At 43.2% G+C, this 10,131-nt stretch overlaps 1 non-coding gene across 1 annotated transcript; it reads right to left on the bottom strand.

Annotated features, from left to right (window-relative positions):
* Positions 5,308-5,379, bottom strand: TRNAC-GCA. Its single transcript has one exon. It is a non-coding gene; the product is annotated as a tRNA-Cys (tRNA).

Genomic DNA, 10,131 nt, shown 5'->3' on the forward strand with positions numbered 1-10,131 from the left:
ATTTAATTGTATGTATGTGTAACATCTATGTTGCCAACTCTGGCATGCACCCCACCCTTTGGAAATGCTAATTTCAGTCTAACATCAATTACTGATTTACAGCTACTGTAACCTCAAGGCAGTGCATATCCAGGCTTCACTTGGAATTTTCCTGTGATAAGAAACCCATCACCCACCAAGGCAGAGTCTGTCATTGGGTATGGGTATGAGTTTAAAAATGCTGCCTTTGCTGAGCTGAACCACCCCCTGTAGTTTCCATCGACTGACATCACAGTGCTACCTCTCAGGGACATACAAACCCTGACCCAACTCCTACCTGAATTCTGCATGCCCACCTTCCAGAGAGCTGATGATGGCTTTTATGGGAACTAGACTATTCCTCTGGCTGTTTCTCTATATTAGGTACTATATATATCTTTTCTGTATTAGTCAAGCCTCAGATCTGACTTCAAGCCCCCAAATATGGGTGGATCAACAGTTCTTTGGAACAGTGGAACAATATTTGAGTTCAAGAAAGATGGACATGCCCACTTGATTAATCTCAGCTCACGCAACTTTCCTCTTCTCTCTATGCTCCAACCACACTGACTTTTTGTCTCTTTTTAACATGCCAGCTAGGGTATTTCCACTTCGTATCCCTATTCCTATTGTCTGGAAAGACACTTTTCAGTTCTTTTACACAACTTTCTTCTTATTAGTTAAATCTCATTTCAAACGTCATTTCCTTGGAGAGATTTTCTTTAAATAACCAACATAGAGATGTTTGGTCCCATGGGGATTTTTTTTTTTTTTTCTTTTACCCAATCCACACATACCGCTCCCAAATTACCTTGTTGGTTTACTTGGTTAAGATGGCAGGGAACTCACTGCTCTCTCTCTAATTCTTAGAAGAATGCTCATAATTCAGTTTCTATTCAGTAAGTATTTGTTCAATGCATAGGTGAAATCTAGACGTGGTGTTGCTATTTTTCAGTGTTTAAAACTTATTCACTTACTCATTTACTTATTCATCTATACACTCATTAATTCAAGATATTTTTGAAATTGAGAGTAAGATGTGTCTCCTTGAGTACTGCAGACTGTCTTGCCACTCTCTCCTGAATTTACTCAAGTTCGTCCATCTTGCTTTTTAAGCTTTGGGCAGCACTGAATCTTTTACACACAGTCTGACCCCATTACAGTAAGTGTATAGCCTTCCTTATTCTGGGTGCTTTACTTCTATTAAGAGAGTCTACAATCACAGCAGGGTTTTTGGCAGCTTCATCACTCTTGCAATACTTATAAGCTTAATGCACACACACAAAAAGGTTGAGTTTTTATATGTGTGTTTCTGCTAAGCCACATGACCTTGGGCACCTGGCTTCTTCATACAAATTCAAGGCCTGGCATTCATCGTTGTTAAACTTCATCATATTGTCTGACAGGTATCTGTGTCATGCTAGCATATCCCGATCGGTGACATTATTTGGGTTCCAGCAGGCTGTGTTAAGAGGTGATTTGCGAAGTTGCTTCATTGCAAGCAAAGACTGAGTGACAGCTGCATCCAGTGAGTGCCTATTTCTCCACTAAATCCAGTACGGGCCTAAACCAAGGCAAGCAACAATGGGACAACGTGGAATTATATATATATATATATATATATATATATATTTTTTTTTTTTTTTAGGCTGCGCTGGTTCCTTCTTGCTCTGCAGGCTTTTCTCTCTTTGCGGCAAGTGGGGGCTACTCTCCAGCTGTGGTGCCCGGGCTTCTCGTTGTGTCGGCTTCTCTTCTTGAAGAGCCTCAGCGCTAGGACATGTGTGCTTTGGTAGCTGGGGCATGTGGGCTCCATAGTTGCGACTCCCAGGCTCTAGAGCACAGACGCCACTGCTGTGGCTCATGGGCGTGGTTGCTCTGTGACATGTGGGATCCTCCCAAATCAAGACTCAAAGCCATGTCTCCAGCATTGGCAGGTGGATTCTTTACCACTGAGCCACCAGGGAAGCCCTGGAAATATATTAGATTTTTAAATGAGAGTAAAAATGAGCATTGCTTATTTGGTAATTAATCACAGCAAAGCATAGTTGCATAAAACAACAACTGACGATGTCTCACAATTCTGAGATTTGATTAGGTGGTTCCTCTGCTTCATGTGATGTTGATGGGGGCAGCACAGACAAATTAGGTCAAAAATGGCCTCATGCACGTTGTGAGCAGGTGGTGGTGGCTGATGTCTGGGAGTTCAGCTGGCACATCGCCCTCTGTTCTCCTCCATGGGGGCCTCTCCACATGGCCCCTTGCCTTCCTTTACAGCATGGCGCCTGAGCACCGAGGTCAGTGTTCCAAGAGACATTGGCGGAGGCCACAGCACTCTTCAGGTCCAGCCTTAGAAGTTGCATGGCCCTCTCCCACCAAACTCCGCTGGTCACAGGGCCAGCTCAGATTTTTCAGATGAAGAAATAAAGGCCCAGTGACAGGAATTTGCACCCTTGACCCCTCAGAACTTCCACTAGAAAGAGATGAGCTGTGAAATCCAAAAATCCAGGAAGCATGACAGTGTCAGGGTGCTGCTTTTGCATATGTGTGTGTGTGTGTGTGTGTGTGTGTGTGTGTGTACACATATGTAATGCATTATTGGGCTCCACAGTGGTAAAGAACCCATCTGCCAATGCAGGAGACGTAATGAGACATGGGCTTAATCCCTGGGTCCGGAAGATCCCTTGGAAGAGGGCATGGCAACCTACTCTGGTATGGTTGCCTGGAGAATCTCATGGACAGAGGAGCCCGGGAGGCTACAGTCCATAAGGTCACAAAGAGTCAGATGTGACTGAAGTGACTTAGCACACACATATAATATGTGATTGGAGTGGCCAAAAAGTGTGCTCAGGTTTGTCTATAACATCTTATGAAAAAACATATTTTTTGGCTGACCCAGTGCAATATATATTACATATACACTTGACTTGTACTCTGCCCTTTTTATTTAAAAACTTTGTCATGAGCATTATTTGCTCTATGCCATGAAATATGCAACTGTTCCTTTATTTTGATGCCTTGTGCTGCAATGTGTCCATCCCCAGATGCTGGACACTGAGGTTGTTTCTGATTTGTCACTGTCCCAACTTCCTTCGTTAAAAAAGGGCACGTGGAATGAAAGGCAGTGCTGAAACTATTAAAAAAGGTCCAGCACAGTCTACCCTATGGCCACAATCGGTATTCCTCTGGTATGCAACTTACATTCATTTCCTCCCAAGACCACTAATATTTCCATTTCATTATAGCCTCAGGCTCAGTCTCAAGGTTCAAGATCTAGTCACCTAAACCTGAATGAAGATTCTAGGATTCAGTGCCTTGAGTATAGTTCCTCAGATGATGAGGCCTATGAGCCAAAAAGACAACCCATCTGATTCCACAAGTTCAGCAAAAACAGAACAACAACAGCAGTGTGACTGAGAGGCTCATGGTTGCCGCTGGTCCATAGCATTTCTGAAATCCATTGTGCATGTGGTCAGTTCTTCTTACTCTGCAGGCAGAGAATATATAATCATTAAGATCCACTTCTGCCTCCTGGAATCATTCTCAGTTGCTTTTGACTGTGGTCTCTGACCTCTAGCGTTTTCCTTCTGAGTAACTGTTTTCCTTTCCGTTAGGTATTTTTATAGCTGAGTTGCTTGCTGTCTATCAGTAAGTCAGTCAGTCAGTTCAGTCACTCAGTTGTGTCCAACTTTGCGACCCCATGAATCGCAGCACGCCAGGCATCCCTGTCCATTACCATCTCCCGGAGTTCACTCAGACTCACGTCCATTGAGTCCGTGATGCCATCCAGCCATCTCATCCTCTGTCGTCCCCTTCTCCTCCTGCCCCCAATCCCTCCCAGCATCAGAGTCTTTTCCAATGAGTCAACTCTTCTCATGAGGTGGCCAAAGTACTGGAGTTTCAGCTTTAGCATCATGCTGTCTATGGCTCCCTATTTATAGAAATTTGGGAGCCCAGAGGTCTTTTTTGTTCCTTTTGAATTGTCTCTGTCTCTTTAATTCAAGTTGATGTCACTCCCATTAATGCAATTCTCTTTAAAACTTTGTTGTTTTCTATGAATCTTCTTGAGGTTCATACTATCAGACAAAAAAAAAAAAAAACACAAAACAAAACAACAACAAAAAACCCTTCACAGATCTCTGTGGCAAAGACATCTCTCTACTTTGGGGTGTAGGCAAGAACTTGTAACAGCCTTATTTGAAGTCCTTTTGTCTAGTGATGAGGTCTGAGACATTCCTCTTCACATTTTTCTGAGGCTTTAACAAAGTATGTTATAGCCAAACCATTTGCTTGATCTCGACCTGAGGCTATGCTTCAGTGACCGAAGAAGGCAATGGCAACCCACTCCTGTACTGTTGCCTGGAAAATCCCATGGATGGAGGAGCCTGGTAGGCTGCAGTCCATGGGGTCGCTAAGAGTCAGACACAACTGAGTGACTTCACTTTCACTTTTCACTTTCATGAGTTGGAGAATGAAATGGCAACCCACTCCAGTGTTCTTGCCTGGAGAATCCCAGGGATGGGGAGCCTGATGGGCTGCCGTCTATGGGGTCACACAGAGTCAGACACGACTGAAGTGACTTAGCAGCAGCAGCAGCATGCTTCAGTGACAGTATCCTAGATTTGATCTTTACCTGAAGTTTTCTGTTGTTGTTGTTGTTGTTTTAAGATTGATTGCATAGAGAACCTGAGAAATAGAAACAATTTTATTTTCTAAATATGCAAGTCTAAATGTTCTCTAATTTCTGCTTGAATATTGACAATTTCTTTCCTTAGGTTATCTTCCCCCTGCCACACACACATACTTTATTCTGGTGGGCAGGATGCTCAGTCGCTCAGTCATGTCCAGCTCTTTGCAAATCTTTGGACTGTAGCCTGCCAGGCTCTGCTGTCCATGGGATTTTCCAGGCAAGGATACTGAATCGGGTTACCACTTCCTCCTCCAGGGGACCTTCCTGACCCAGGGAGTGAATCTACATTTCCTGGGTCTCCTGCATTGCAGATGGATTCTTTATATGCTGAGTCATCAGGGAAGCCCATACTTTATTATAGGCATCTGGGGGAAAAAAACCATTTGGTAATCTCAATACTATTCAGAAAACCATCTTAGTCATATCCATAGATTTATTAGGTATATCTTCTATCTGTCACCTTGCTATAGGTAAAGCGAAATTGCTCAGTCGTGCCCAACTCTTTGTGACCCCATGGACTGAAGCCTACCAGGCTTCTCAGTCCATGGAATGTTCCAGGCAACAGTACCAGAGTGGATTGCCATTTGCTTCTCCAGGGGATCTTCCCAAGCCAGGGATTGAACCTGGGTCTCCTGCATTGCAGGCAGACGCTTTACCATCTAAGCCATCAGGGAAGTCTCTGCTATAGGTAAAGTGTTGCCAAATACTGTGCTATTACCTACCATGGATCTCCCTTTCTCAAACCACCAATAACTATTTTCTCACCACCTTTCCAGCCTCTATTAACTGTCTCCTCACTGTCCTTCAATTTATGCTGTCTTCCAATGCCAAGCTAGTGCCATACCTTTAGGTTTTTTTTTTTTTTTTTTTTTGCACAGGACACAGCTTTTGGTACTAATTTTTGTTTTGATTATCTTTTGTGTTAAATATACTCCAAATTTTAGGTCTTGAAACAATAGCACTGTATTATTTTCATGACTTTGTGGGGTTTTGGGTGGTGGTCTTCTCTTGTGTTGTTGGAAGAGGGTGTTTGCTATGACCAGTGTATTCTCTTGGCAAAACTCTATTAGTCTTTGCCCTGCTTCATTCCGCATTCCAAGGGCAAATTTGCCTGTTACTCCAGGTGTTTCTTGACTTCCTACTTTTGCATTTCAGTCCCCTATAATGAAAAGGACATCTTTTTTGGGTGTTAGTTCTAAAAGGTCTTGTAGGTTTTCATAGAACGGTTCAACGTCAGCTTCTTCAGCGTTACTGGTTGGGGCATAGACTTGGATTACTGTAATATTGAATGGTTTGCCTTGGAAATGAACAGAGATCATTCTGTCGTTTTTGAGACTGAATCCAAGTACTGGATTTTGTACTCTTTTGTTGACCATGGTGGCTACTCCATTTCTTCCGAGGGATTCCTGCCTGCAGTAGTAGATATAATGGTCATCTGAAATGCTGGACTGGAAGAAACACAAGCTGGAATCAACATTGCCGGGAGAAATATCAATAACCTCAGATATGCAGATGACACCACCCTTATGGCAGAAAGTGAAGAGGACCTAAAAAGCCTCTTGATGAAAGTGAAAGAGGAGAGTGAAAGAGTTGGCTTAAAGCTCAACACTCAGAAAACGAAGATCATGGCATCTGGTCCCATCACTTCATGGGAAATTGATGGGGAAACAGTGGAAACAGTGTCAGACTTCATTTTGGGGGGCTCCAAAATCACTGCAGATGGTGACTGCAGCCATGAAATTAAAAGACACTTACTCCTTGGAGGGAAAGTTATGACCAACCTAGATAGTATATTCAAAAGCAGAGACATTACTTTGCCAACTAAGGTCTGTCTAGTGAAGACTATGGTTTTTCCTGTGGTCATGTATGGATGTGAGAGGTGGACTGTGAAGAAAGCTGAGCGCTGAAGAATTCATGCTTTTGAAGTGTGGTGTTGGAGAAGACTCTTGAGAGTCCCTTGGATTGCAAGGAGATCCAACCAGTCCATTCTAAAGGAGATCAGTCCTGGGTGTTCTTTGGAAGGATTCATGCTAAAGCTGAAACTCCAATACTTTGGCCACCTCATGTGAAGAGTTGACTCATTGGAAAAGACTTTGATGTTGGAGGGATTGGGGGTAGGAGGAGAAGGGGACGACTGAGGATGAGATGGCTGGATCGCATCACAGACTCAATGGACGTGAGTCTGAGTGAACTCCAGGAGATGGTGATGGACAGGGAGGCCTGGCGTGCTTCAATTCATGGGGTCGCAAAGAGTCGGACACGACTGAACGACTGAACTGAACTGAACTGGGTGGTGGTATTCTTGCTTCAGATGGTATGACTGAGGTTCTGGAAAAGCTGAGATGACCTCATTCACATGGCTGACACTTGGTGTCAGATACCACTTAGAGCTGGGGTCTTGGTTTTGTTGCATCTGGGCCTCCTCATGGCTTATTTCCTCATAGCATAGTGACTGGGTTCCAAAAAGTCATGTTCTGAGAGATGAGGATGGAAGCTGATCTTCTAAAGCCTAAAATTAAACCACCTTCTCCTGCCACATTGAGTTGGTCCAAGCAGGTCATGGGGAAACCCAGATTTAAGCAAAAGAACACAGACTCCACCTCTTTCTTCATGAGTGAGTTATGAGATCTCGTGACAAAGGAGCGTGTGGAATGAGATCTTGCTCCGACCATCTGGAAACACAACCTGCCTTGTTCATATAGCTCATGCCATGTCCTGGGTTCTGTTCTAAGTGCTTGCAATGTAACAATGAGTGCTTTAATCCTCTAAACCCTGTGAGATAGATTAATGCTATTATCACCATCATATAGGTAGGGAAAGAGAGGCCCGGAGAGGATCATTAATAAGATAAGACTTACAGAGGTAGAAAGTTGCAGAGATAGGCATTGATTTCAGGCAAATCTGTATTCTAGGCAGGTACCCTTAACTTCTACAGCCTTTGTGTTGTTCTATCCAAGCTGCCATAATAAAATAACATAGACTGAGTGGCTTAGATGACAGACATTTTTTTCCTTAAAATTGCAAATGTTGGGAAGTCCAAGATCAAGGTGCTGACCAGTGTGGTTTCTAGTGAAAGCTCTCTTGCTTGCTGATGGCCTCCCTCTCACTTTGTCCTCACATGCTGGCGAGAGAGAGAACTCCGGCGCCTCCTCTCACAAGCGCACTAATTCTATGGGATCAGAGCTCTTTCCTTATGCTTCATGCATGCATCTGTGCTTAGCCATTCAGTCATGTCTGACTCTTTGCAACCCCGTGGACAATAGCCCACCAGGCTCTTCTGTCCATGGGATTTTTCAGGCAAGCATACTAGAGTGGTTTGCCACTTCCTACTCCAGAAGATCTTCCTGATCCAGAGATCAAACCCTTGTCTCCTGTGTCTCCTGCATTGCAGGCAGATATTTTATCTGCTGAGTCATTGGGGAAGCCCCCTTATGACCTCATTTAACCTAAATTACCTCCATAAAGATACAGTCTCTAAATACAGTTGCACCGGGGATTAGGACTTAAATATAAGAATTCTTGGGATACACAATTCAGTCTATATGCCCTTCTGCCTATACTAACAAAAGAGCATTTTATCCCCAAGAGGTCAGTGCTCCCAGAGGGTGTAAGAAACTATCTATAAAGAGAACATACTTCTTATTACACTGTATTAATTTACTCATGTACTTATTCATCAAGTATTTCTTCAAAGTCTAAGCATCCTGCATTGTTGTAGACATCGATAGTACTGATGAATATGTCAGAAAGGATTCTTGCTTGCAAGCAACTTACAATACATAATAGGAAAAATAGCTATTATGAATTTAAAATAATTGTTATTACAGTTTTCCTGTGTACTTCAAAGCCGCGTTAAAATGCACCACTATGCAAGCTTTTAAATAATGATGTGATTTGGGAATCTGGCCCAGAGGCCAAGAAATGGAAACATTTAACATTTAAAATAATGGTTTAAAAGACTGTACAAATGTCATGCCCTTTCTCCCTCGGCAAATGCCTCTCTTACAAACATCAAAGTCTGCTACTTCCCCTGCCAAGGGAGCAATCAGGTGTTTGTCCAGGATGAGCTTCCTTGACAACTGACAGAAGAAGTGGTCCCCACCCTCTCGGCCAAGGACAGGGTGAACAATGACCCGTGGCAGCAAATGAGATATCCTGTCTTCATCCACTTCTTTTCATGACTTAAACTCCATTTCTTCCTGATTGTCCTCAGTGCAAATTGCTTATGACTGTACTGATGGGTAGATTGAATTAAGTTTGACGATCCACAGAAGTCTTTCTCGAGGAAATGATGTTTAGGAAGAAGATGAAAAAAACATCATGAATTTGCTGAGCCTCCATGCAAAGGGCCATGTCAGTCACCTGTTTGGTCTCCATTTTAGTAAATGTGGGTAAAGCAGAAGTGATTATAGTGTAGGCTGTGTTGTCAGAGGCTTGACTTGAATCCTCTCCCTGAACACAGTAGGCATGTGAGGTTAGAAACAGTACTCAAGCTCTCTGGGCTTGGTTTCATCTTCTGTAAAATAGAAAACAAATGATACCACTGAAAACCACTGTGGACGTCAATAGAATGATGCTGAACAAACTGTTTTGTGCGACAACAGAGCTTGGTGTCTTTGAGTTGAAAGGAAGGTAGGGATTTGGAGAGAGAAACAAGCCTTTATTTACTGTGATGATGACTATTGTGCAGAAAGGTTTAACTCAGCAGACACTGTTTGCCCAAAACCAGTGTGTTACAGAGCTTTTAAAGACTAGTCCTTGATCAGTGCCTGGGAGATGACCTGTGAATATCCTTGAAATAGTCTGCCTGATAAAAGAATCTTTGGACATCTGAACTTTGGGTCATGCCTGGTTGTTTATACTAGCAGTGTGATGTAGGGCAAATTATCACTTTTTATGCCTGGAGCTTTGGAGCATGATGTATCAATTTGACGTTGAAATGTGGGGATGCTCCATCTTATGTAACTGACCCCTGACAAAAACCCTGCACACCAAAGCTTGTGTGAGCTTCCTTAGTTGGTGATACTTCACGAGTATTGTCACATGTCATTGCTGGGAGCATTAAGCTCTCTCCTTATGGAGAACACAAACGGAAGGATTCTACTCTCCATATCTATTCCTTTTGCTGCCTTTAATATGCATCCTTTCACTGTCATGGGCTTCCCTTGTGGCTCAGCTGGTAAAGAATCTGCCTGCAATGCGAGAGACCTGGGTTCGATTCCTGGGTTGGGAAGATCCCCTGGAGATGGGAAAGGCTACCCACTCCAGTATTCTGGTCTGGAGAATTCCATGTACTGTATAGTTCATGGGGTCGCAAAGAGTCGGACACGACTGAGCGACTTTCACTTCACTGTCATAAACCATAACTGTGAGTATAACAGCTTTTCTGAGTTTTTCTATAGAATCCTGAAAACCAAGGGTAGTCT

This window comes from Capra hircus, chromosome 25 (assembly GCF_001704415.2).
Source record: "Capra hircus breed San Clemente chromosome 25, ASM170441v1, whole genome shotgun sequence".
NCBI lineage: Eukaryota > Metazoa > Chordata > Mammalia > Artiodactyla > Bovidae > Capra > Capra hircus.